Source organism: Apodemus sylvaticus, chromosome 9 (assembly GCF_947179515.1).
Source record: "Apodemus sylvaticus chromosome 9, mApoSyl1.1, whole genome shotgun sequence".
NCBI classification, from domain to species: domain Eukaryota; kingdom Metazoa; phylum Chordata; class Mammalia; order Rodentia; family Muridae; genus Apodemus; species Apodemus sylvaticus.
This window is the reverse complement of record NC_067480.1, coordinates 25,336,789-25,364,263: the sequence shown is the minus strand read 5'-3', so window position 1 is coordinate 25,364,263 and position 27,475 is coordinate 25,336,789. Positions and strand designations below refer to the sequence as shown.

General features: G+C 45.6%; 1 pseudogene; it reads left to right on the top strand.

The window, feature by feature from the left end:
* LOC127692813 (40S ribosomal protein S18-like) overlaps window positions 1-27,475 on the top strand; it is a 48,783-nt pseudogene that overhangs the window by 7,640 nt on the left and 13,668 nt on the right.

Genomic DNA, 27,475 nt, shown 5'->3' with positions numbered 1-27,475 from the left:
CCTACCTTTGCCCACACCAGAGGAAGTCACTGAGTAGCAGCCAGGCTAAATTTCCTCTCTCCTTATATAGTCATGACCAGCATGCACCTGGAACTCCTCCTTATGCAAATGAGGCATCCCCAGCACCCTGGCACCACCAAAGCGTTATACCCACCCCTTAGGCACCCCTAAGGGTTTAAAAAGCCTTGGTTCCTTCCCAATTAAAAGAGCTGCTCCCAGAAGCTTGTCTCCTGAGAAGTCTGTTTCTCAAAGCCTGAGTTCTCCAACCCTGGTTGTTCTCATACCATTTCCCCTCTCTGGATCCACAGTTGTGGTCACAAGTGATCATTACACTATTAAGGGAGAGGAAATGAGTTTGAATGACACCCTCCTTCCCTCCCTCCCTCCCTTCTCCTTTCCATCCCTTCTTCTTTCTCTCCCTCCTCCCCCTTCCCTCTCCGCCCTCCCTTCCCTCCCTTCTCCTTTCTCTCCCTCCTCCCTTTTCTCTCCCTCCTCCCCTCCCTTCCTCCTCCCCTCCCTTCCTCCATTCTTTCCTCCCTTCCTTCCTTCATCCAAGGATGATCTTGAACTTCTGATCCTCTACCTCCACATTCCAAGTGTTGGGGATTATAGGTCTGTGTAACCATGTCTGGTTTGGGGATCAAACCCAGGGCTTTGCTAATGCTAGGCAAGCACGTGACTGCCTAAGCCACGCATCCAGTGTACTTCCTTTTTTAAAATAGGAAAATGTAAAGAGGGCTGAAGAGATGACTTGGAGGTTGAGGGTTCTCCATGCTGTTGCAGAGGTCTGGAGTTCACTCGCTAGAACCCATATCAGGCAGCTCACAACTGCCTGTAGCTCAAGCTGCAAGGCACCCGATACCTCTGGCCTCTACAGGCACTTGTACATGTGTGCACATAATGAAAATATTTTTTAAGTAAGAACATGGCTATGCCATGTAGTTGTCTAGATTTAAACTGTGAAAGACACAATCACAATAGAATTCCCCAACAGGATGGGGGGGGGGTGGTATGATATATCAGGGAGCATGGCAGCAGGCAGGCCTGACACTGAAATAGTAGCTGAAAACTCACATCCAATTTACAAATAAGATTTGCAGAGGGAGGGGCTAACGGTATGAGCTTTTGAAACTTCAAAGCCCATCCTGAGTGGCACAACTCCTCCAACAAGGCCACACCTCCTAATCCTTCCCAAATAGTTCCACCAACTTTGGAACAAACATTCAAATATATGAGTCTGTGGGGGCTGTTCTCATTCAGACTACCATGCCAGTGAGCACCGGGGATCTACTTATCTCTCTCTCCCCAGCATTGGGATTACAATTGTATGTCATTGTCTTAGGTTTCATTGGCTGTGATAGATACCATGACCAAAAGCAGCTGGAGAGAGTACATTGGTTTATTGCATTAATACAATCACCAAGGTTGAGGAATGTGTGAAGAAAAGAGGTTTGGGTCTCAGCCTACAAAATAGAAGCCTCAGCTCTCACCTCAAAAGGGGATAAGCGATAGCTTTTCTTAGAGTCAAATATGGGTGACCATGGCTCAGGGACAGATTCAGGTTATCTTACAATCCATGTTCTAACATGCTTGTAGTTTTTATAACAATAGAACAAAGAAAGTAACAATCAAGACACTGTTCAAAGACTTTTGTGGGTTCTCCACATAGATGGGCTCAAAAAAGGTGCTGAGAACTCTGCTATAGGGCTCAGGTACCATCTGACAGCATTCTTACCTTTGGGTTGAAGAAGCTGGTGGGCCTATTAAGGAATCCCCAAAGGATTCACGTGGTAGTCACAGCATGACAGAGGTGCAGGACAGAAATGGCTGGGAAGGGGACTCAAGACAGACGGAGATGAATTATAATTGTATCTGCAACATTCCAACCTCTTCACAACCATTGATGTTCCCAGCAGTCAATCAACCTTGTAGGTGCTGGTTTCTTTCTGTGAACCTAAGTTCCCATGATGCTGGAGGGCCCAGAGTACAATGTTAACATCTGCTGACTCTGAGGAGGCTCCTGATGACATCATGTCTTGGGGGATGGCGCCATGACTGGAGCCTGTGAGATGAGGTCACACTGGGAGACAGGAAGCTAGGTTGTTGCAGGGTTGGTGGGTGGAGGGTTTCCTGTTCCTTTTAAGACTTCTCTCTAGTCACAGGCAATCCCTTCAGAGAGCTGTGTCCCTGACGCCCTTGCCATCTCTTCTAGGCTCCACCTCTTAAACCATCCACCCCCTCTTAGAACCGACACATAAGAGGCAGAGCTTCTAGCACAGGAACCTCTGGGGACGGGCACACCCAGTCTAAACCACAGTACGGGAGGGATGGGTACGTGCGTTATCAACAGGGCACAGTGAGTGGAAGATACAATTTTGTGTTCCATGTCGATCTCTGGGTAACCTGGGGGAGTAACTAAGAGCTTTCTTGAAACTCCTAACTTACTACACGAGCCCTCAGAGTATTAAATGGAGTCCTAGTGAGCACAGGGCACAGAGGCCTGATGATCCCCAGATTAGGTCAGCATGGTAAGTCACTGGGGCTACAGGAACAGGATAGATGTGTCTAGCCACTGTGTAGGGGTTCCTTTCTCCTTAACCCCACTATCCCTGGCCATACAGAAAGCTCCAAGGAGCAGATGTCTGTGATTCCCATCTTAACGTGCTGTAAGGCTCAGGGAAGTGATAATGGCATCCAACAGGAGAGACAGGGATGAGTTGTTCAACAGAGGGCAGCCATGAGTGGACAAGACTGCAGGAACCTTCTCTAAGTCTCACTTAAAGGCCTGTGTCCACTTTAGACAACATAAAAACCCAGGTTTTCAGTGATGCCAGAGTACCTGCATCTCATGGGATGTGGTTATATTACAGCAAATTACAGTAACTTTTTAAATAAATTACAAAGTTTTCTAGCTTCTTTCTTTCTTTCTTTCTTTCTTTCTTTCTTTCTTTCTTTCTTTCTTTCTTTCTTTCTTTCTTTCTTTCTTTCTTTCTTTCTTCATTTATTTTTAGGTGGCTGGAGAAATGGCACAACCATTAAAAACACTGGCTGCTCCAGACAACCGTATTTGAGTCCGAGTACCTACATGGCAGCTTAAGACCATCCATAACTACGGTTTCAGGGGATACGCTCTTGGCTTCCATGGTACTGCAACATGGCACATACACATACATGTGCACAAAACACTAATACATCCTAAAATAAAAGTAAGTATCTTTACAGATTTATATTTTATGGGTGTCTGTGTGTCTGCTACAAGTAGATGTCATACCCCAAAACACCAGAGAAGTTGTTGGATCTCTCGGAGCTTGAGTTATAGGTGTTGGTTGTGAGCTGCGTGATATAGATGCTAGTCCTCTGGATGAGCAGAAAGTGGTCTTAACCACTGAGCTACCTGCCGAGATAGATAGCAGATATACCTGCCGAGATAACAGATAGCAGTAGACTGTCTTAATGTTAAAGGTAGGTGGTGCAAAGGACAAGTATGGGAAATAAGTGTCTAAGACACTGGAGGTTTAAAGAGACAGGGCACAGGAACACAAAATCCCTCCAAAAACAAAAAACAAAAAACAAACAAACAAAAAACAAACAAACAAAAAACCCAGTGTGGACTTTCTGCGAATTTTCTGCACATTCCTGAATTTCCCCACAATCACTTTGGCTGCTATTTTTCAGACTACGTGGCCAAATCCTCCCAGTGTTATCTTCCTGGTGGCCCATATCCCACCCCTTCCTTTCACTCTGGACTCTCTTGTCCTTCTGTGGCAACACAAGACAGCCTCAGCACAGAGAGACTACAGGCTGCTCAACAGATTCTCTGGGTCAGAGCTGGCATTGTGTGGCTGCCCTGCCCACCCAGACTCTGTAATCACAGCACTGCCTTGGTCCTCAAGATGTGAGAGTAACCTTTCCAGAGTCCTTCTAAGTCCCAGCCCAAAGCATAATTAATAGGCATTCTGTTGTGGGAAAGGGGGACTCCCAGTCCATGGTCACCATCCCTGGCATACCCAGGGTGTGGCTCCCTCTACTTTGGCATGAGATTCAGATACCAGCCTCAGCCACTGTACCATTTGGAGCTCTGCAGCCCAGCCCCAAAGCATCCTTTCTATGCACCCCCTCCTTTTATTTTTAAAGATATATATATATATATATATATATATATATATATATATATATATATATATATATATGAGTACAGTGTTGCTCTCTTCAGATACACCAGAAGAGGGCATCAGATCCCACTACAGATGGTTGTAAGCTACCATGTGGTTGCTGGGAATTGAACTCAGGACCTCTGGAAGAGCAGCCAGTGCTCCTAACTGCTGAACCATCTCTCCAGCCCTCTACCTCCCCTTTATGTGCTGCAAGTTTTATCAAACCTGGAAAGTCCAATGACCCCCTAAAGGGAAAGTGTGGCCCTGGCATAGGAAGAGCTTGGTTGCAACCCAGCCAAGGTTTAATTAGAATGGTACATCTGTCCAGTCATCCAGGGAGCCTGGCCTCATAAAGGTGGCCCTGATATGAGTTCCCCAGGATGACGGTGGATGTAATCCTCAACCTTCCTAATGTAGTGACCTTGGAATACAGTTCCTTGTGTCATAGTGACCCATACAACCTACAAGTATTTTGCTGCTACTTAATAACTGTAATTTTGCTACTGTTATGAATCATAATATGAATATCTGATATGTAGGATATCTGATATTCAACACACTAAGGGTGGGTCAATACCCACAGGTTGAGAACCACTGTATTAGAGAGTTCTCTTCCTATGTAGCTTGTTACAAAGAAAAAGGTAAGCTCCTGGCTTACCTGGAGTCTATCTGCAGGCTCTGGGCTATATTTTTCTCTGAATCCTTCCAGTCCCAAGGAGACTGTGCCATTGCCTCCAATTTAGAGATGAGGTTTTGAAGAGTCAGGAGCACATAGAGACATGGGTCTAATAGAAGAGGACTGGACCAGCTCCGGAGCCTATTTTTCTGCTTTCTGTTGGCTTCTCCAGTGACCAGGCCCGTTAAGGGTTCACACTTCCTTTCCCAAGGACCCACCACTCATCATAAAGTCCCATATGCCTCTCTCAAGACTTAGAGACAGTGACTGTCCTTGATTTTTCAATGACCCCATACACACATCAATCAAAGTCCTACATATTCCCCTCTAGTTCTACCTCTGGGCTGGATAAGAAGCAGGGGCCATATGTCTCTGCTACTCACATGTTCATGGCAGTGGAGTCGTGCCAAGCCACCAATCAGGTGGGGCCTCTCTGCTACAGGGTAAATAGGAGTCCTATGTCTGCTGGAGGAGACTGCCAAGGAGAACAGATTAGTGAGCACTGGCTGCTTAGCTGACTCTGGTCTCTACTGGTTAGGGAGGAATTAGAGGTACAGGGAAATAGGAGTCTGAGGTCCAGCTCAGCAGTCAGCAAGGCAGAGAGCTAAGTAGGCTTTGCTGCTTTGGGACCACATGGTTGTGGGGACTTAGGTCAGAAGAGAGGGGGAGAAATGTTATCTGATTTCAGGGGCTCTAAATGAGAGAGTGTCAGCCTGGGATAGCCACAGGAACTCTTCAAGCTCACCAGTTTCCAGAAGTGAACTCCAGAGAAACTGCATAAAGAAAATGTATGTGGGGCCAGAGAAATGTCTCAGTGGGTAAAAGCACTGGTCACCAGGTCCAGCAACCTCAGTTCCATCCCTGGAACCTACACTGTGGAAGGAGACAACCAGGATCTGCCAAGTGTTTTCTCTCTCTGTCTCTTTGTCTTTCTGTCTCTTTGTGTCTCTCTCTGTCTCTCACTCATACACAAACTGAATGAATGAAAGAATAATAAATAAATAAATAAATAAATGTAAAACATTTTTAATGGAAATCACATGAGCCAGGCATAGTAGCTGACACCTGTAATCTCAGCAGTATCCAGTCTCAGAACCTCTCGAGGTCTGAGAGTGATCTGATTGTTGAATAAAGAGGGTAGATCTGGTAAATACAGTAACTCAAGTCATAACCCAGGACTACAGAGACTATAGGTGTTTGAGGCCAGCCAAGGCTACAGAGTGAGATTCAAGCCAGTCTGGGCTACAGTGAGATCCAGGCTCCCCACACCCTGTCCCAAATCCCAGATTGGCTTTTCTGCTTCTTTTCTACCCTCCCTCCTTCCTTCCTTCCTTCCTTTGGTTCTCCCCCCATTGTGTGTGTGTGTGTGTATACCTATGTGGGTCCAATGGATAGAACTCAAGTCTTCAGGCTTGGTAGCAAGCACCTTTACCTAGTAAGACATCTTGACCATCCCCGATCCTATGATCATAGCCACAGATGCTCAGGTAGATCATTTGATCACTGTGTCATTGATTTTTTTTTTTTTTTGAACCAGGACTCATGTAGTCCATTCCAGCCTTGAATTCCTAATCCTCCTGCCTCTATCTCCCAAGTGCTGGGATTTCTGCTTGGCTTAATTGGATTCTGGAATTCTGAGACTCTTGGGAACTTTTTTGCCTTGACCTTTCTCCTTCCTTCATTGGTGACTGATAGATGTCCACATCATAGTGTATTGACACAACGTCATAGTTTGCATGTGGAACCATTCCAACTCCCATGTAAACATTTGGGGCCATTTCATTGTTCCGAAATTCAAAAAACAAAAGATGAAAACCACTCCACTGGCTGGCTTCGTGACGATGAGACCCCCACATTTCTCCTCCTGCAATTAAAATAGCGTATGAAGGCTGTGCTGTGAAGGGTCCCCCTTTCCTGCCATAGTTAATTGTTTTCTCATTTTGTCACGAACTCCATTGTTCCCTTGGAAGATCTGAAAAGCTTGCAGTGCACACAATTTGCCTTCCATCTACAGAAACAAACTCCTGACGAATGTACCAGTATTTACTGGGAAAACAGAATTTAATAAACCTTTGTCTGCATTCTCAGTAAGGCACAGGGCCACACTGATGCTCACAGGCAAATGACAGGGTAGTGAGAACAATAAGTTAATCCCAGATTTGTGGTCACCATCCAGATGTGAAAGGGAGGGCGGTAGGATACTGGCAGTGCCTAGCCAGGAAGCCTAGGGATACCAGAAGCAACCAGAGCTCTTGCCCCCAACTCCAGGGATCTTTATGGTATTCAGAGCATGACTCTGTCACCTCCCTGCTAGAGCCACACCATGCTGTGGCGCTCAGAGGAAATGAGGAATGATGGCAGGACCCGCCCCTACCCACATCCATCCTTCACACTCCAGTATTCCAGGTCTTCAAACCAGGTTCTTCAGTCTCAGGGTTTTTGCAACCCTTCTGGGCAAGTTCCATCACAGTGAATGTCCCCTAAGATCTAGCATGTCCCCAAATACATACATGCCTCCATGTCCTCTGAATGAATGGGCAGTTGAGTTTGAGCATGCACTAGAGGCTGGCTGAACAGTGACAAGGTCTCTCTGCTTGCTCTCCAGCCCAGTGCCTCAGCCCAGACCACAGATCATCTCCAGGTGATTGCAACAGTCCCAGCGACCATCCTTGGAAACCTTCGCCCTTCTTTATTTTCAGGTCTTACCTGTACCTCAGCTCCTGGATCAGCCTGCCTACCCCTGCTCCCTGCCTCATTTTTCTCAAATGCAACATACATTATATATATATATATATATATATATATATATATATATATATATATATATGGCATAAGGTGGACTTTGGAGAAGTTGCAGAGAGAGATGGGGAAATGATGTAAAACAGTATACTCATGTATGAAATTTCCAAAAGAATTTTTAATTTAAATTTTAAAAATGAACTTTCTCAAAATTACTGTGGAAGGAAGTCCATAGATTCATTCTCTGCCTGAAGTAATCTCTTATAAGAAAAGTGACCAACACAACAAAGATGCTGTCCCCTGTAGATGTCCCCCTCTGGGAGTGTCCCGTGAAGCTGTTCGACTCAGCTCTAAAGGAGGCGGGAAACTCATACTTGCTTGAATAGTAACTAGTAACTGACGGAAAGAAAAAAAATAAGGCTTAACCGGAAATAGGGGACTCCTTACACAAAAGAAGGAAGTGCGGTCGCAATGAGAAATGAGGTGAAGTTTTGTAAGGAGGAAACAGGCAGGCGCAGGCCACATTGATAGTGAGCCTAGAAAAGAAACTGGCCTGAACTTACCCCACAGCTGGAGAAATAAATCCAACCGTCTCCTGCACTGGGGTGTCCCGCACTGGGGCATAAGGCGGCGCTGGACCCGGTGCCCGTCACTCCTCTGGGGATGTGGGGCTAGAGATTGACCTCAGTGTACAGTATGTGCCGCGGTGGACTGTGGGTAAGCAAGAGGACAGACGCCCAGCGGGTCTAAGAACAGGGTGGCCGACCCTTCCCTGCTCTGCACCTACACCTTCATGAACAGATTAAGTCACTTCCATCACAGCAGAGTTGGAGCCAGACAAACAGCGCTCAGCCTCAGCTCCCTGCTACCTAGCTGTTACATGGGGCAAGCATTTCCCCCAAAGCAACAGTTTCTTCTAAGATGGGATAGAAATGTTCCTGGCTCACATAAGGGATAAAAATGAACATATATAGCCTCGTGCCTGGTGAACAACATGGTTTTGATTATCTACCCATTCCTGCTGGTCATTGCAGAGGGGCTGGAGGGGGAATGGGAGAGTTAGTAAGAGAACTTAATGAGTCCAAACCACAGCATGGCAGGGGCTTGGAGGAGAGTTAAGGCCCTAGCACCAGAAACAGATGGCATAGCATGTCAAGATCTCCAAAGAGACTCGGAGCCCGCTTGGGAGGGGGGGGGGGTCTTTCCTTATTTTTATTTTTATTTTTATTTTTATTTTTATTTTTATTTTTATTTTTATTTTTATTTTTATTTTGAGGGCCATAAGGGTGTTGCCATAAGGCAAGAGCCTGCAATCAGGAGGGAGGCAGGAAAGAGGGCAGGGAGCAGGTCTGTGGTGCCAATACCTTAACACTAATACCCTTTGATGTTAATTCACTTCCCAGGTGAGAAATCCTGTCTGCCAAGTCCCAGCAGGTACCTGTCAGTATCTGTGAGGGAGGAGGGGGAATGCTGCCAAGCCATGGCTAGGTTCTGAAATTCCATGCTTACCAACAGGTTGTGAAATGTGTTACTGGTAAACGATAATTGTGCAGAATGAAACCTTAACTTCTACAGATCCATGAGTTTTGTAAGTAAGCACTCACACATAATCACATACATACATACACACATGGACTGCTGGCTACAGATATATAGATGCACGGATGTGTCTGATGTACACAGATGTTTGTATATGTGTACAGAGTATGTACCTCTATGCATTTATGTAAGTCAGATTACAATCATGGGTCGTTATCACAGGAGAGACCCACTGAATACAAATACAAAGATGAGTGTGATATTATTAATAAAGAAATCCAAATGGTGGCCACGGTGATGTGCTGCTTTGTGCTTCTTAGGTTAGAGAAATTAAATCATCTGATAATGGAGGGAAGCTGGGCTACCCAAAAAAGGGCTAATCTGGGTCCAGGGTGGGTAAAAGAGCCTGGAGCATTTTATACAGTAGGTTATCAGCACATGGGGTCTAGCCTGGCCTATATGAAGAGGCACCACTTGGTTAAGATATAGCCATCAGCCTGGTCTACAGAGTGAGTTCCAGGACAGCCAGGACTATACAGAGAAACCCTGTCTCAAAAAACCGAGAGAGAGAGAGAGAGAGAGAGAGAGAGAGAGAGAGAGAGAGAGAGAGATCACATGGACTTAGGTAGAAACAATACTGCAATAAAAATAAAACTGGTAAGTATTGGCATTCCTTCTAGGCTCCACCCAACAGTTACCTAGCAACAGCGAGGTAGACCTGGCTTGCTTGGGCTTCTCCCCCTCTATCTGACTCCTTTCTTCCTCTCTCCCCTCCCCCCTCGCTCCTTGTGTTCCTGCCTGGCCTTTTCTCTTCTCTTTCTCTTTCTCTCTTTCTCCTCTCTTTCTCTGCCTCTACTGCCTTCTCAACTCCCCTTCCCATGCCCCCAAATAAACTCTATTCTATACTAGACCCATCTATACTGGTACCTTGGGATGAGGGATGCATCAGCATGGGCCTGCTGGGGTACCCCCTCTGCCACTGCACCATACCTCACTCTAAAAACACATCAGTGAGACGGGATGTTGTTCAGGGATACAGCATTTGATTAGCATCTTTAAAGTCCTGGGTTCAAACCCTAGTACTGCAAAACAAGCACCCCACCCCTCATTATATGTGTTTCAATCCATGACTTCCTGTCCCAGATATGACACTTGGTCCTTATAAAGCGTGGTAACAATTACATAATAATGTATGGGAGGAGCTTATGTGTGTGTGGGACCAATTTGATGGGTGAGCCCAGGCAGCAGCTGGGAGAAGACAGCAAGCATATTGTGTCCCAGGACCTGGGAGTCAAAGCTGTTTTGAGGTTGGGTTTTGAGCTGGACCTGAAGGCTAAGACCACAGTCCTCCTCAGGTGGGGAGGGCCTTCAAAGTCACAGGCAGGAGACTCCATGCAGCTGGCACTGAGTCGCTTCTGAGGAATGCAAGACGTGTTAGGGAAAACAGCTACAACACTGTGTACCCAACCCCTGGAGGCCAGACTGGGACTTACAGGAGGCTCTAGATCCCTGTCCTTGGCTCAGAGCTGTTCAGACAACAGCAGTGCATAGGTCTTCCCCCAAACAAACCATCAGTGCAGTATACCTGCTCTCACCTGACCTCACGCAGAACTCGGCATCTCTAGATGAACACCTAACTCCTGGAGGCCAGCCCATTGCCTCTCAATTTCAACACAAAAGGGTAGGGAAATCCAAGGGCCTGTGCAGGACACAGTGGGAGGGTCAGACAGGCCAGTGCTGGGGGGCCTTGCTCAGTCACCTGCCGTGCCTTGCACTTCCCCTTCCAGGCATGTCATTGTGGTGAAATCCCCACACATGCACCAGCTCCTGGGTGCAGGAGGCGTAGGAACAGCTTGAAGCAGGTGATTCACCAGCTGAGGTCAGGCCATAGGGCTCTGCCCCAGGCTGGGGAAGCCCCTGACTTGCTGGAACCTGGCCTCACTGCCCCAGCTTCCTTTCAAGTGTCCTGCCATCCATCCATCACACTGGTTTCTGCCTTCGAAGTCAGATTCCAGGGATGTCTCTCTTTGACCTGCAGGTCCATCTAAGGGGCACACACATTCCTTGGCTCTCCTCCTCTGCATACTTCACATTCTTTTTCTGAAGCCCCTGTTCTAGGAAAGCAATACAGATGACACCATCCTGAAAAAGCCCGGGCTTCAGAAATTTGGCTCTTAAATCCCTTTCGCCACGGTGGGAGGAGACAGAAAGCAAATAAATGCATAAATGAAACAAAAATATGAAGATGTTCCTAGCTGTGTTCTGAACAGTGCCTTTTGACTCTCTAATTAGCGCCAACTGCCTTTTTCCGAGGCTGGTGGAAGACTGTGTGTGCATCATGTGTGGTTCACGTCGGCTTCAGTACCTTCCAGACCTGATTTAAGCATGTAAGCACTCGGACTGGCCTGGGAGACAGCTCAACGGTAACATGCGAGATACAGACCCTGAGGGCCTGAGTGGGAACCCCCCACCCAACCCGGGTTATTTTGTTTGTTTGTTTGTGTTTTTTGTATCTACATAAAAAGCCAGGTGCAGTAGTCTACCACTGCAATTCCAGCACTGGAGAAACACAGATAGGAGAATCTCTGGAGACTCACTGCCCAGCTGGCCTAGGCAAATGGGTAAGGTCACAGTTTAGTGAGAGACCCTGTCAAAAAAAAAAAAAAAAAAAAAAGAAAGAGGCACCTCTGACTGCCACATATACTTACAGACACATATATTCATACCTGTACGCATGCACACACACACACACACACACACATTATCTTTTCCAAACACTAAAATTAATTTTAAAATAACTACAAGTGTTGGTACTTTGTCTGGACTCTACCCCCACAGTTGCCTGGCAACAGCCAGGTAGGCCTGACCCACTATAAGAGGGGCTGCTTGGCCCCTCCCCTCTCTCTTGCCTCTTACTCTCTTGTCTCTCTTGCCCTCTTGGGCTCTTCCCTTTCCCATTCCCTTCCCCCCTCTCTCCACCTGGTCATGGCTGGCCTCTACTGCTCTGCCCTCTTCTTCTCTCTGACTTTCTCTACTTTTGCTACCTTCTTAATTTCCCTCCCCATGCCCTGGATAAACTCTATTCTATACCATATACCGGTGTGTGGCTGGTCCCTCAGGGGGAAGGGATGCCTTGGCATGGGCCCACTGAGCACCCCCTTCCCCCATACTGCCCTCACACCTATTTCTCTTTTTATGAACACAACAGTAAGAACAATAAATTCAGTCACCCAGTGTTATAAACACAAGGCTGTTGCATTTTCTTCTCTTGTTTAAATGACTCTCCAGCCAGTCTGAACATTCACAGCAGTGCTCAGCCTGCACAGGTGCTCTCCCTAGGACTATTAGCTTTGCAAGACTGTCTCTCTCAGCCTATGCTTTTTGTGTTATATTTCAAGCAGACTTAAATATTCACCACCCAGCTTTAACTGAGGCTTTGAACAGAAAGTCCTAAGACTAACTGGAAGATGCAAAGAATTTTAATTTATCGGTGTTGAAGCTACTAATTAAATATCTCTAGAGTCATTAGAAACTTATCTGTGAAGAGTTTCATCTTCAAGGTAGCATGGTAAGATTGTCATCTTGCGCAAGTCATTAGGACTTTCAAGCCACATGGAATTCAAACTTCCCCATGATGTAACAGCACACCTGCCATCTTTCTAGAATGAGCATGCAGGGCGTGCGTGCCTGGTTCTGTGTGTTTCAACAAAGCCATTCACTGGCTGTCCTAGTCAGGGTTTCTATTCCTGCACAAACATCAGGACCAAGAAGCAGGTTGGGGAGGAAAGGGTTTATTGAGCTTACACTACCATGTTGCAGTTCATCACTAAAAGAAGTCAGGACTGGAACTCAAGCAGGTCAGGAAGCAGGAGCTGATGCAGAGGCCATGGAGGGATGTTTCTTACTGGCTTGCTTAGCCTGCTCTCTTATAGAAGCCAAGAGCACCAGCCCAAAGGTGGTACCACCCACAAGGGGCCCTCCCCACTTGATCACTAATTGAGAAAATGCCCCACAACTGGATCTCATGGAGGCACTTCCCCAACTGAAACTCCTTTCTCTGTGATAACTCCAGCCTGTGTCAAGTTGACACACGAAACTAGCCAGTACACTTGCTATGTGGACTTGGGCTCCTGCCTGCCCTCTGAGTTTAGAACTGATTAATATCCACAGGGCCCTAATGGATCTCAGAGATTTAAGATGGTCTAGACAATCCCAAAGCTCTCAGGAAGAAGAGGTATATAGACATGATAATGAATTTAGGATCTCTTCGTGCTTGTAGGAAGTTCCCAGGTGCTACTGGCATCAGGACCTTTGGGTGACAAAGGTCTGGGGTACCCATCTTTCATCAGCGGATCTTCTGCCCTCTGAATCCTGAACTGATTGGATTTCAGTTCTTGGCAGAAAAATGGGATGAGCAGGGCCTGTCTGACCCTCCCACTGTGCCCTGTACAGGCCCTTGGATTGCCCCACCCTTTTGTGTTGAAATTGAGAGGCAATGGGCTGGCCTCAGAAGCTATGTTTGCCTCAGTCTCCCGGGAGGAGGTGTTCATCTAAAGATGTAGCTTTCTCAGCAAATGGGACAAACAGAGTCAAAAGTAACTCAGTGTTATGGCTTTCAGCATCAGTCGCCATCTGCTATAAGTCTTCTCATAGGACAAGCCTCCGTTAGGTTATGCAATCCCAAGTGCTCACCCTAAACACATACATACACATGTGCAGTTCTAATTGGACTCAATAGGAGATATAATACATATGTAATATATATAATATATATATATAAAATCAATAACTAAAGAAGAGCTCATGAATTTGAGAGAGTGGGAAGGAGTTGAAAAGGAGAGAGGAAGGGACATAAATTATGTGAATACTGTACTCAAGTATGAAATTATCAAAAAACATTTTTTAAGTTTAAATATTTAAAAAGAAAGAAAGAAACCAGGAACCAGGCATGATGGCACATTCCTTTGATCTCAGCATTCAGGATGTAAAAACTGAAGAAGGAGAAGAAATAGGAGAAGAGGAGGAGGAGGAGCAGCATCAGCAATTGTGTTAAGTAGAGGCATGCTCCTTCGCCACCCAGACTAAAGGCAGAACCTGAGCCCTCTGCAGTGATGCCCAGGCATGGTTGGTGTGAGATGGTCTCATTGTGCTCATTTAGTCATGGCAGAGGAAGGTGTGTGGATCCAATGGCTAGTATTCCCATAATCGGAAAGAAAAGGAGGACATAAGTAACATATAAATTGCAATAGCTTTTTATCATAAAAGCTTCCATTCTGTTCTCCGTAAAGGTAAAGAACATTCCAGGAAATTGACTGAGGACCAGCTCAGGGTAACCTAATGGGATGGAAACTTATCCCAGCAGGGAGATGACACCCAGACTTCTAGATGCTGGCCCTAGATCAGGGACATCACACATCACTGGGTGTGAAAAAAAAATCTAAATTGTTGGCTTCCTGTTGTGTGGTTAGATCCTGGGCCAAGTCCTATACGACCACATACATGGTCTCCCTGGCGCCATTTACAGGCATCAAGTCTTGACTGAAGAAGCAAGAGATGGGGTCACAGCAGGCAATCATGAGGATGGCAGATCCTTGGTCTATCTAGCTGCTGACAGAGACAACCCCAAAGCCAAAGTCAAAATGTAAATTAATAAAAGACCAGGAATAAAGTAGCTAAGTCTTTGGCAGGGTCTTCTGTCTCAGGGATAGTGGCAGCAGTAGAGACAGATGGGAAGTGGCCAGTATTATCTATGAATTAATTAGCACTGTACACTGGACACCAGACAAATGGAAGGCTGAGTAAATGTCACAATATTGTGCTGCTAATGTGATAAATGACTTAGGCAGAATGCTAAGCACGTTAACGTGGGTACAGCAGCTAATGCGTTTCACTGATGGATAAGCTATCCCAGGAGTGATTTAATTTGGCATCAAAATAATATTTTAAACAGAAAAAGAAGGAAGGAAGGAAGGAAGGAAGGAAGGAAGGAAGGAAGGAAAATTGATTCACAGTCAAAGAGTTACAAAGCTCTGAGATTCACCAGAATAATAGATGCAATCACAATATAATTTGATTTTCCCCCCATGGTTCAGAAATTGTTCTGCAACCACGTTTTCTTCTGTTAGGGAAATGGCCTCAGATGCATAAGGGCTCCAATAATGAGCAGACAGATCGCCTTACTGAACAAATTATTACGGATGACCCAAAAATAAGAAAGAGACACTGGCAAAGACGTTAAAGGGGAGTTAAATGAAGGTAACCAATCTGTGTTGATAACTAGTAAGCCTTTTCTAGTATTGTAACTTAATGACAAATGCAGCTAGCTGAGAAAAAAAAAAGCCTTTAACATCCATTGTCTTATTATTTAAAACAAAACAAAACCCAGACTCAAAACAACTAAGGATAGAGGAATTATGAAGCAAGCTGGAGTCTGGGTCCCACAAGACCAGGTGTGGGTGGTTCATTTCTTAGAGCCACTAGGGAGGTTTTGTCCTTTTCCATAGACGTTAGCAGGGATGTTGATTTTCTGTACAACAGTAGCATGTAACGTCCTCAAAGCCACACTGTATATCTGTCGGTGGAGATAGATCGAATGATGGGAACTAACTAAGAGTCGGTCACAAACTCCCTGCTGTAGCAGTGTTCGGGTTTGAAGTATGGAGTTAAGATGGTTCTCAGCAACGGCTCCTCTGGGCTCATGGCTTTGACAAAAGATCTCAGTCGGGTGTCAGAGTTTCTGCTCTCTTGCAGGCTGATGCTGCCCACACCCCGCTCCTGCCCCATGTTTGCTGGCACCCACAGGAACCAGCAAAAGCCACTTCTTAAAAAAAAAAAAAAAGCCACTTCTTCTCTCATCTCACCATGGAGACATCTTTGATGAGGAAGAAGGCATAGGCTGAGTGAGGATCGAAGCACGTAGACATTTCCGTCTGCTTGGTTATGCGTTTCTGTTACTTGAGACAGGGTTTTGCTTTAAGACTCAGCCTTGAGCTTGCTGTGTAGCTTAGGCTAGCCTTGAGTTCTTGATCTTCCTGGTCAGCTTCTTGGCTGCTAGGATTACAGGTATGGACCACCAAGTCCAGCTCTACAATGAACATACTTGAAGACAATGAAGCAATATAGTTATAAAGCCATTTGTACTGGGTATTTTTCTCAGGGCCGTGACCAAACACCTGACAAGAAGAAGATTAAGGGATTAAGAGTTTATTTTGCCTCACAGTTTAAGGGCCCTGTCCATCATGATGGGGAAAGCATGGGGACAGGAGTTTGAGACAGCTGGTCACATTTTATCCATGGCCAGGAAACAGAGATGAATGTAGGTGCTTGGCTCATTTTCTCCTTTTTGCTTCAGCCCAGAACCCTAAGCCATGGGATGGCACTACCCATATTTGCATTAGGTCTTCCCACCTCTATTTACCTCATCCGAAAAACCCCCTCACAAACATACCTAGAGGCTGGACTCCTAGGCAGTTCTAAATCCTGTCAAATTGGCAGTGAGTACTCATCTCCCTAAGTTGAGACAGAGTCTCAAGTTCAACATTACTTTTCCAGATTCTACTTTGGCTTCTGGAAAAGGCCCCCAGTCCATCTGAACCTCTGTTGTATTCCATGAACCAGCTAATAAGCAAGCAACTGCTGACTGAAAAAAAAAAAAGACCAGCAAATGAGAGGGGCTATGCATAGAGCCGTGTGGGGTGACAGCTACCAGATTGCATTTAGCAGAACACAAAAGATTCTTGCATGATAAATTGAAATGTAAATGTAATGTTCCAGGCAGAAAGAAGAGCCCATGTAAAGGCCCCCAAAAGGAAGGATCATGGGAGCCCGGAGATAAGACTGGAGAAAGAACTGAGAAGAATACAAAGCCAGGGGCAGACATTTGGATTTTGTTTGTGTTCTTTAGATCTACCAAGTTTACACTACAGACTGCCACGACTTCATCCCAGGGTCCCATAAGTAGCTACAATATGGGACTCTTTTTCAATGGCAAAAGTAAGAATGGAATCAAGGAGACCAGATATTACCAGGAGCCTGGTGTTGATCTGTTGTGCCTCCAACCAAGACAGTCATGGTGGAGACGGTGGTAGATGACTTTGTGAATATTTTGGAGGAGAATGCTTTAGGATCTTCCAGTATGAGGAGCTAGAAAGAAAAGTAATCACTGTAGGTGAAGAGGTAGACTCAGGGGAGGCATCAGCAGCTGGCAGGGCAATGACAAGCGTGGGAATGCCATTGGCTTCCAGGAAGGCATCAAGAGTGTAGACAAACACTTAATCTGAAGTCTTGGGGAGGTGTCAAAGCCAAAGATAAGGAGAAAAATGTGTGGCTGTGATGGTGACTCAGTAGATAAGGTCACTTGCCACCAAGTCTAATGACCAGAGTTTGATCTTGAACACCCAGGTAGTGGAGGGAAATAATCAGCTCCCTCAAGCTGCCCTCTGACCTCCGTATGAATATAGTGTAGGCAAGAATTTACGCCCCCCCACACACACATAAACAAACAAAAAGCTGGAGCTAAAGTATTAAGTGCTTGTGAGCCACCCACTCACAAGCACTTAATAATGCCAGTAACTGACGGGATCTTCCATAAGAACAGTATGAGCTTTTATACCAGAGCCATTTCTCAGTCCCCGTTTACAGCAGTTCCTGAAGCTCAATGGGGAACTTTAGTTTCCATGACAAGAGCAGTGTCATTCAGGGTGGTAACCTTGACTAGAAAAGAATGGCATCTCTAGTGGAAAGCCATCAAAACTATCCTATCTGCTTCCCATCCATTGCCATCCACTTCACATCATGACCCTAAACATGAGCCCTGTTGCTTGAATACCCAAATTTATTTTTTTAGTCTTTTTTTGTTTTTATATATGTATATATGCATATGTATATATCTCAACTGGGACAGAATTGCATGCTACCTAATTACTTGGGAGTAGTTAGATATACAGAGAAAGAACATTTGTAGTCAGTCTAGTTTCTTTCTTTCTTTCATTTTCTCTCTCTTTCTTTCTTTCTTTCCTTCCTTCCTTCCTCCCTCCCTCCCTCCCTCCCTCCCTCCCTCCCTTCTTTCTTTCTTTCTTTCTTTCTTTCTTTCTTTCTTTCTTTCTTTCTTTCTTTCTTTCTTTCTTTCTTTCTTTTTCTTTTTGGTTTTTTCAAGACAGGGTTTCTCTGTGTAGCCCTGGCTGTCCTGGAACTCACTCTATAGACCAGACTGGCCTCTAACTCAGAAATCCGCCTGCCTCTGCCTGCCAAGTTCTGGGATTAAAGTCATGTGCCACCACCACCCAGCCCAAATTTATTTCTTTATATGAAGGGGGGTACCTACGTGATAAGGTTGATTCCTCAGAAGGGAAATGGTCAAAGGGGAAAAAGATGACACAGCTGCCTGAAGACAGTTATAAGCAAACTTTCATCGTTCTTCTTCTGTGGAAAAGGTTAATGGCTTTTGAAGGCACTAGGAAATAAATTTCTAGGCCCTGGCATTTTGCAAAGCCATTATGCCTCCGGCCACATAAAAATGGCTGATGGTGACTCTGCTGGAGTCTTAGGCACACAGCACAGGAGGATGAGACCTGGGACTTAAATGCAAAGCTGTGCTCAAAGTCAAGGGCTAGGGAATGATACACACATGACCACCTGCCCAAGGATGACTCCACCTAGTGTCCTGAGTCCTCCAACACCAATCACTGATCAAGAAACTAAGCCCAAGGTCTTGCCTGGAGACCAAGCATTTTTCTCAGTTGTGGCTCCCTTTTCTCAGATGATTCTAGGTTCTGTGAAGTTGACAAAGTACTGATAATGATGACAGCAACAACAACAACATCAACAGTAGCAGCAGCATCAAGAACATCATCAACATCAAGAACATCACCAACATCAACAATAGCATCATCATCAACATCAACAACATCACCAACATCAACAATAGCATCATCATCAACAATAGCAACAACAACAACAACCAGGATAGAAATCAATGTTTTCATAATAAGCTTTTATTTTAAAACAGTCTTAGATGTTCAGAAAAATCACAAAGATACCACGAAGAGACCTCACAGCCTCATGCAGTTCCCTCAATCTCTCCCTGTGGTTAACCTCTTATGCTAGTGTGGTCCACTGTCACACTTGATGAGTAAGTGTTGACTGTCACTATTGATTGGAACTTCCATTTATCCAAATTTCTTTAGTTTCTGCCTAAGGTTTTTGTTGTTGTTGTTGTTGTTGTTGTTTTGTTTTGTTTTGTTTTCTGCTCTAGGATGGCACCTGGTATCACATGGCATGCAGCTGGCCCATCATGGCTGTGACTACTGCCTGTCTGAGTTGCCCTGGCAGTACTGAAGAATACTGAGAGTTTGGGAGACTGCCCTGGCTTGTAGCTTGCTTATTGTTTTCCTTGTGACTACACAGGTCCGCGGTATGACTATGAGGAGGAAAGTGCCTGTCCTAGTTCCTTTTCTGTTGCTGTGACAAAACACCATGACCAAGACAATTTATAAAAAAGTAGCTTATTTATCCAAATGAATAAGAGTCGATCATGGCAGGGAGGATTGCCAGGAAGCAATATGCATGGTGGCTAAAGCGGAAAGCAGAGACTTCACATCTTGAATTGCAACCAGAAATCAGAAAAAGCAAACCAGAAAGGACAAAAGTCTTTAAATACGTAAAGCCCACCTCCAATGACATACTTCCTATAAGGCCACACTTCTTAAACCTCCCCAAATGGAGACCAAATTCTCCACTTAGTGGAGATCACTCAATGATCTAGTGATTGGCAAGAAAAATCTATGGGGCACAAAAAAGACATGAAATAATGATTGATGGAACCACTCTTTTATGACAAGCTCAATTACTAGTGATCATAAACCGTGGCCCGTGGGGGAGAGAAGTAAGCAGGAGTATGAAGGGGGGGCAACATTTAGTGGGAGAACACAGAGAAACAGACAGTGTGCCTAAAAAATACAATAGACTACTCAGGGGTATGAAACACAGGCTTGGATGACACTTCATGAAAACAAAGCACTCAGATAGAGCCAGTAGGGTGTATTGATAGGTAGATAGACATGTGATAGACAGATTGATAGGTTATAGATGATAGATAGATGATAGATGGATAGATAGAAGAAACAGATTAAAAATAGATCAATTGATAGATGAGAAATATAATGATAGATAATAGATTATTGATATGTAGAAAGATTATTAATAGAGATAGGTTTTGAGAAAGAGAGTGAGGAGAGAGAAAGAGAGAGAGACAGAGAGAGAGACAGAGAGAGAGAGAGAGAGAGAGAGAGAGAGAGAGAGAGAAGAGAGAGAGAATAGACAAGAGGAAATCTATGAAGAGATTTTAGAATTGGCAAAACCCTGTGACTGGTTATCTACTAGCAAGCAACCCTGGGTTGCCAGTATCTTGCCAGGATCAGAAAGTGGAAATTCTGGATCCAAAGACCATAGAGTCTGGAGTTTCAGAGTTTGAGGATGGGAAGAACAGAGTTTTATCCCGCTGGCTTTTTACCTCCCTGAAAACACTGTCATAGACACACCCCCAAACAATGGTTCTGAAAATTCTAGGTATTCCTTAATCCAGTTAGGTTGACACCCTCAATTAACCATTACACCTGTATTCATCACAAGAGCTATTACTGGTGTCTGTATGACATGGGGATCTGTACACCGGCTTCCTTCTTTCTTTCTACCTACCTACATGCAGCTTTAAGGCACGTAAGGCAAACACATGTTCCCTGGACTGAAGTGGAGCCCAAGGCACACACAAGCAGGCAGCCTCGACACAGACACGCCAGCAGCCCACATTAGCACTCAGGGAATGGATGAGTAAGCCAACACCACGTTTCCTCAAGCTTCTGTGCGGCGTGCTTTTCCAGTAATCACCGCTAGTAAAGTGCAAAGGGTAATTATTTGGGAAAGGAAAAATGTGGCCCTCCATGCACGGGACACTTAGGTCTGCTTCCCCAAGCCCTGGCGTGGCGTGGCTTTCGTCTGAGCTCACCACTTACAGAGAGTCCTCCTTCGCGTGACTCTTGACATTGACATTGGTGGAGTCTGTGGTTGGGAACTGTCTGTTCTTGAGAGCTTACTAAACCCTTTAATATTTGAGCTGAGGAATTCTATAATCGCCAACTCCAGGGCTTTAAAGATTAGCCCCTGCCACTGCTTATTATGAAGCTGAGGTGGGTAGTTTATTTGTGTTGAGGATGGAGACCAGGGCATCTCAGGTGTTAAACACACACTGGACCATTGGGCTGCACTGCCCTCATTTAAAGAGTTCACATTTGAGCATTTATTTGCTCATTCCAAATTCAAAGACGCATGAAAAAAAAAAAAAGCTGCACAGTAAAGAGGATTTCCGAAACCGGAAAAATAAACTGAGAAATCATTAGGGAAGGAAGGAAGCCCACGGGCAAGGGAAAATTAAGCTTTGCTTTGATGAAGATGGCAGAGATCTCCAACAACAGAACGGAGGCATCAAAATGGGAAGAGATGTGACCTTAGGTTCATCATGTAAGGTGGCTGGTGGGGTCTTATTCAACAGGGATCCAGGGTATACCGGTGACCAACATGTCAAATATGTACCACTGTGTTGTTGTGGTCTGACAGAACAATGCCCACCAAGATGCCATAATCCTGGGGTTCTGTGAATGTGTCCTGTTACACAGTGGAGGGAGCAAATTCTGATAGAATGAAAGACGCCAACCTCTGACAATGGGGAAGTTGTCCTGGATTCTTCAGATGTGGCCAGCGCAATCACGGGGTTCTCAAACACAGCAGAGGGAGGAGGAAGAGAAAATAGCGTGACACGGTAAGAAAATGAGCCACACTGTGGGCTCCGGCTTTGATGAGGTAAATGGCTGGAAATCAGATTCTCCCTGAAGTGCATACAGCCTTGCTGATGCCTTTATTACACTCCAGTGTCACTGACCTTGCCACAGTGACAACTTTCGGAACTGCACAGGGTGTGTGGTGTAAGCCACCATATTTGAGCCTATGTATTATATATAGCAGTAGTGAAAAATTAACAGCATATATCTGAGAATGGGACTAGACTGCTCTTGCTCATAATTCCAGGATTTGGGATTGCTGCAAGTCTAAGCCACCCTGTCTTTCTAAAACAAAAACAATGAACAAACAAACCCACCACCATCCACAGGATGACTCGGTGGGTGTTAAAATGCTTGCTTTTGACTCTACACACACACACACACACACACACACACACACACACACACACACGTGTCTTGAAGATCTTTCCAAAGAGTGGGCATCTACTGAAAGGCCCTGTTCTCTGCTTTTTGGAATTAATACAGGGAGGTGGGACTCCCTCTTAGATACCTCTACCCTCTACTATCCACTGTACTTTGCTGGTAGGGTGTCTGTAAGTATCTCACCCCAGACTGTAAGCTCTACCAGGACAGGAAATGTAGCTGCCTAATCTTCAGGATCAAGGACAGCATGCAACCTACTGCAAGGGCTGAGCCTGTCTATGAGATAGATCTCTCCAGCATCAATGACACGTGATGCTAACAAGTGGACCAATCCAAGCTGGAGATAGGAGTGTACGTGGAATGAAATGGAATTGTCTTTTTTCCCTTTAAAGAGCAAAAGCAGGAAGGAGCCAGGCTCCAGCGTTCCCTCACACTCACTCGTTCTTACGAACTGGACGTCCGCATTCAGGGGAAGCAGCGGAGCAGATGGAGATTGCTAACTTATTTTCAAACCATGTTCCCACACATATTAATAATTGCTCAAAATTTACAATGGCATCTGTTCAAAGCTGAATTGAGCCTGGGCCTCCATTCCTATGAATGGAGTTTAAACAAGAGAATGGAGCTCATACGCAGAGGCTGGGCATGACATCTCTGTTTCAGGCATGTCAACCCACAGCCCACCACGTGTGGGCATGGAGATCAGTGGACAGGGCAGGAAACAAAACCATGAACTTACCTGAAACATTTTGGGTTTATGACTGATGGGTTGTTTTTGGCAACTTGATCAAAGGGCAACTTTGTAGGTGGCAATGTCATGTGCATTGTGAAAAGACACACCATTTCAACAAATGTTATTAGTATACTGGGAGTATTACCCTGGGAGAAATGTAAATCTAATTGTGTATAAAATGAAGTCTTTCAAAGCTAGAAAATGGGACCTCTATTCATATAGGCAAATGAGCCAGATCTACCAGATGATAAACAAACACAACTTGCATTCAAAACCAACACCATAGAAGCTTGTGGGGCTGAGCCTGGCTCCCAACACCAGCATCCACCTACCAGTGACAGAAGTCACATGGGAAAGGTAAATGCTAGAATGCGGGGTGATGGGCATGGGAAGAGGTGCTTTGTAGACCTTGGTCAAAGTTTCACTGATGATGTTCTGTGGGTTGGTAGGAAGATGCTAAATGCAAAACTACAGAGAGGGGACAAGAGCAGGTTGTAGCTCATAAGTCTTCCAAGGAGGGTTCCTGCAGCAGCTGGATTTCACTGGGAGTAACGCCAGACCGTGAGTGACCAGAAGCCATGGCACAGACATAAAAGAGCTGAACTCATTGATGGGGCCCCATCCCTTGGTTCTGTCTGGAACACAGCTCATCAGAAGAAGACAGGAGGGCCAATCTCTTGCTCAGGGAGGGCCAGGGAGCCTTTTAAATCATGGCCCAGCAAAGTTCCTGAGGTCCACCTCTTTAGCCCTGATTCATGGACTTCCCAGCATCGTTGATATCTTTATGTCAAGTAAAGATAACTACTCAGCCTGCTTACGCCAGGAAAAGAGGAACAGCACCCTGGGGTCTGTCCTGCGGTGTTTTCTCCCTTGCTCACTTTTGAGGGACTTCCTGCCATGCCCAGAACAGAAGACCACAGCGGCAGGCAACAGGCAACCTTGAGATCTAGATCACAGAGTGAGGTGCTCCCCACCCCCACCCACTTTGTGTGGTAACACCAGATCATCACTTTGCTGGGACGAAGAACTCCACCCTCCAACGAAAGCCACTTCCTCAGAGCTGAGGCCTGAGGGGTGGGGCTGGGGGTAGAGAGGAGGAAGCCGGTGGCAGCTGAACAAAAGAGGCCAACAAACCCCCATCTCTGAACTTTCTCATGATCAGGGTGGGAACCCTTCTTTGGAGGTGACCTGGAGACTTCTGGGAAAGCATGAAAGCAATGACAGCGGCAGAGATAAAGTAACAAGCTGAGGAGGTGCAGCTTTTCCTCCCCACAAACACCTTAAAGAAAATAAAAGAAAGGCCTGTCTGAGGAAGTGGTTTGGTTTCTGCACCATCAGCCCACCAGACCCTATGTGCCCTGGCAAGTTTCATGGAGCAATAGGAACCAGGGCTACGTCTCTGAGCCTTGGCCTGAGATGTCATGTGCCATCTGTGGTCCTGGGGGAGGTGGGATGTTGGGTTTTCACCCCACTGAGAAGCTCCTCACTCAAGCATGCAGACTTCTTCACCCCGGAGTCCCCAGAACTTTCCAGGAATGGCAAGAGATGGGGAATACCTAGCTAGTCTTTTACTGTTCTCCAAACTAGCGGGGGTTTCCTCTTCCACTTTCCAGGAAGCAGGTTGGTGGGTTCCCTGGAGTCAGCTTTCAGAAGTGTACACACAGAGAAGAGCAAAGGGCTGCTCCCCTGCTTGGGTGTGGTCAGGTTCAAAGAACGCCTTTCCCTGAGCTGCTGGGGTCAGTCTGGAACGGAGCATCTTCTCTGCCACAGCAGGGAGGGACTGGGTCCTAACGACACTGTGTACTTGCAGTCACAGGTGATTGTTTAGAAGGTGACTGAGCTGCTCACATCAGGACCAGAGCCCACCCTTCTCTCAATGTCTCTCTCTGGCTTTGTGTCCCCAGATACTTCTGCGTCTTGTTGTCAGTCCCCATCAGGCTGCTCTGGGCTGCCATCTCTCACACCCTCCTGGCAGCCACAGAGTCACCATGCTATGCTCCCACTGGTGCTCCTTGAGCCTAGGAGCTATGTCACTAGCTAGGAGGAAGTCACTCTCTGGTGGGTAGTCCTTCTAGCACATCTGAGAAGTATCCTGGGACTGGGCGCAGCTAGAGCGTAATAGCATTAATTGTAGTAGGTCTTTTCCTGGCTCAGACATCCTCAAAGCCATCAAATTGTCTACACACACACACACACACACACAAATACACATACACACACATCACACACACATACACAAATGCACACACACATCACATACACATATACATCACACACACATACACACCACATACACATATACATCACACACATATACACATCACACACACACATACACATCATCTACACATATACATCACACACATACACAGCACACACACATACACATACACAGCACATACACAGCACATACACAGCACACACACATACACAGCACACACATACATACACATCACACACACATACACATCACACACACATACACATCACACACACATACACAGCACATACACATACATAGCATATACACATATACATCACACACACATATACAGCACACACATACACAGCACATACACATACACAGCACACACACATACAAATCACATATACATACACAGCACACACACATACACAGCACATACACATACATAGCATACACACATATACATCACACACACATACACAGCACACACATACACAGCACACACACATACACAGCACACACACATACACATCACATACACAGCACACATACATACACAGCACACACACATACACATCACACACATGCATATCACATACACATACACAGCACACACACATACACAGCACACACACATACACAGCACACACACATACACAGCACACACACATATACATACACAGCACACACACATACACATACACAGCACACACACATACACATTACATACACAGCACACACACATACACATACACAGCACACACACATACACAGCACACACACATACACATACACAGCACACACACATACATAGCACATACACATACACAGAACACACACATACATAGCACACACATATACATCACATGCATATACACAGCACACACACATACACATCATATGCACATACATAGCACACACACATACACAGCACATACGCATACACAGCACACACACATACATAGCACACACACATACACATCACATGCACATACACAGCACACACACATACACATCACATGCACATACATTACATACACATACACAGCACACACACATACACTTCACACACACACACACATCAGCTCCTTATCTCCCCTCACTCTTGCCCTCCTCCTCCCACCCCCATGGCCCCTTTTCTGCTTTCTAGTCTGGGAGCCTCCCTTGCATCTTAACCCTCTCACTGCTTTTTGAGGTTTGTTTGTTTTTTTTTTTTTTGTTTATCACAAGCTTGAGTTAATATAGAGAGCTGCTGTTCAGTAGACCCAGCTCAGTCAACACTTACAGAGACAGAAAGACACAGGAAGACCTGGAAGCTGCAGACTTCACCCATGCCAGACCCAGGAGGAATTAACTAACCATGTTTACCATTCAGTGTCCCCAAAAACATAGTGCCAAATTCTTCTACAACCTTGCCCCACAACCACCATGCCATAATCTGTTTTACTTGATGTATATATGTTAACATGCTTGAAATCAAAGCTACTGAGTTCAAATTCTACTTTGGATCTGAGAGGGAGGGGCAGAGAAAGAGGGGGAGAGAGGGGGCACACACACATACACACATGCACACACACACACACACACACACACACACGCGCGAATGCATGCACATGCAGGAGTGTGTGTGTGTGTGTGTGTGTGTGTGTGTGTGTGCGTGTATGTATATGCATGTAGAGACCAGAAATCAGTGGTATATTTTTTCCTCAATTGCTCTCCGCCTTATTTTTTGAGTCACAGTCTCTCATTGACTATGGAACTCACCAATCAGGCGAGGCTGCCTGGGCAGTAAGTCCTCCTGCCTCTGCTCTCCCAGCCCTGGGATGACAGGTGCTCTTCACCTGGGTGCTCACTGACTTTGTAACAGACCATAATAGCACTTGTCTCTTGCTTTCAGAGGACAGACTGCAGGGCAAGGATTTACTTGAGAGCTCTATCCTAGCTGCCTGGAAGAGTGTGTGTGTGTGTGTGAGAGAGAGAGAGAGAGAGAGAGAGAGAGAGGGCAAGGGATGGAAGGGAAGAATGAATGCGTCAGGGAGGAAGGAAAGAGGAAGGGAGTGAGAAGGGGAGGGGATATTCTGTTGCTTCCTCTTAAGGGATACCACACACCCTGGGAGAAGCACAAAGACCACCACTCAGTCCCTCCATGGTATCAGGAACCAGTAGTTCTGTGGTCTTCTGACTCCAGCTGCCCGCCTCTGTGGCTATTCCCTG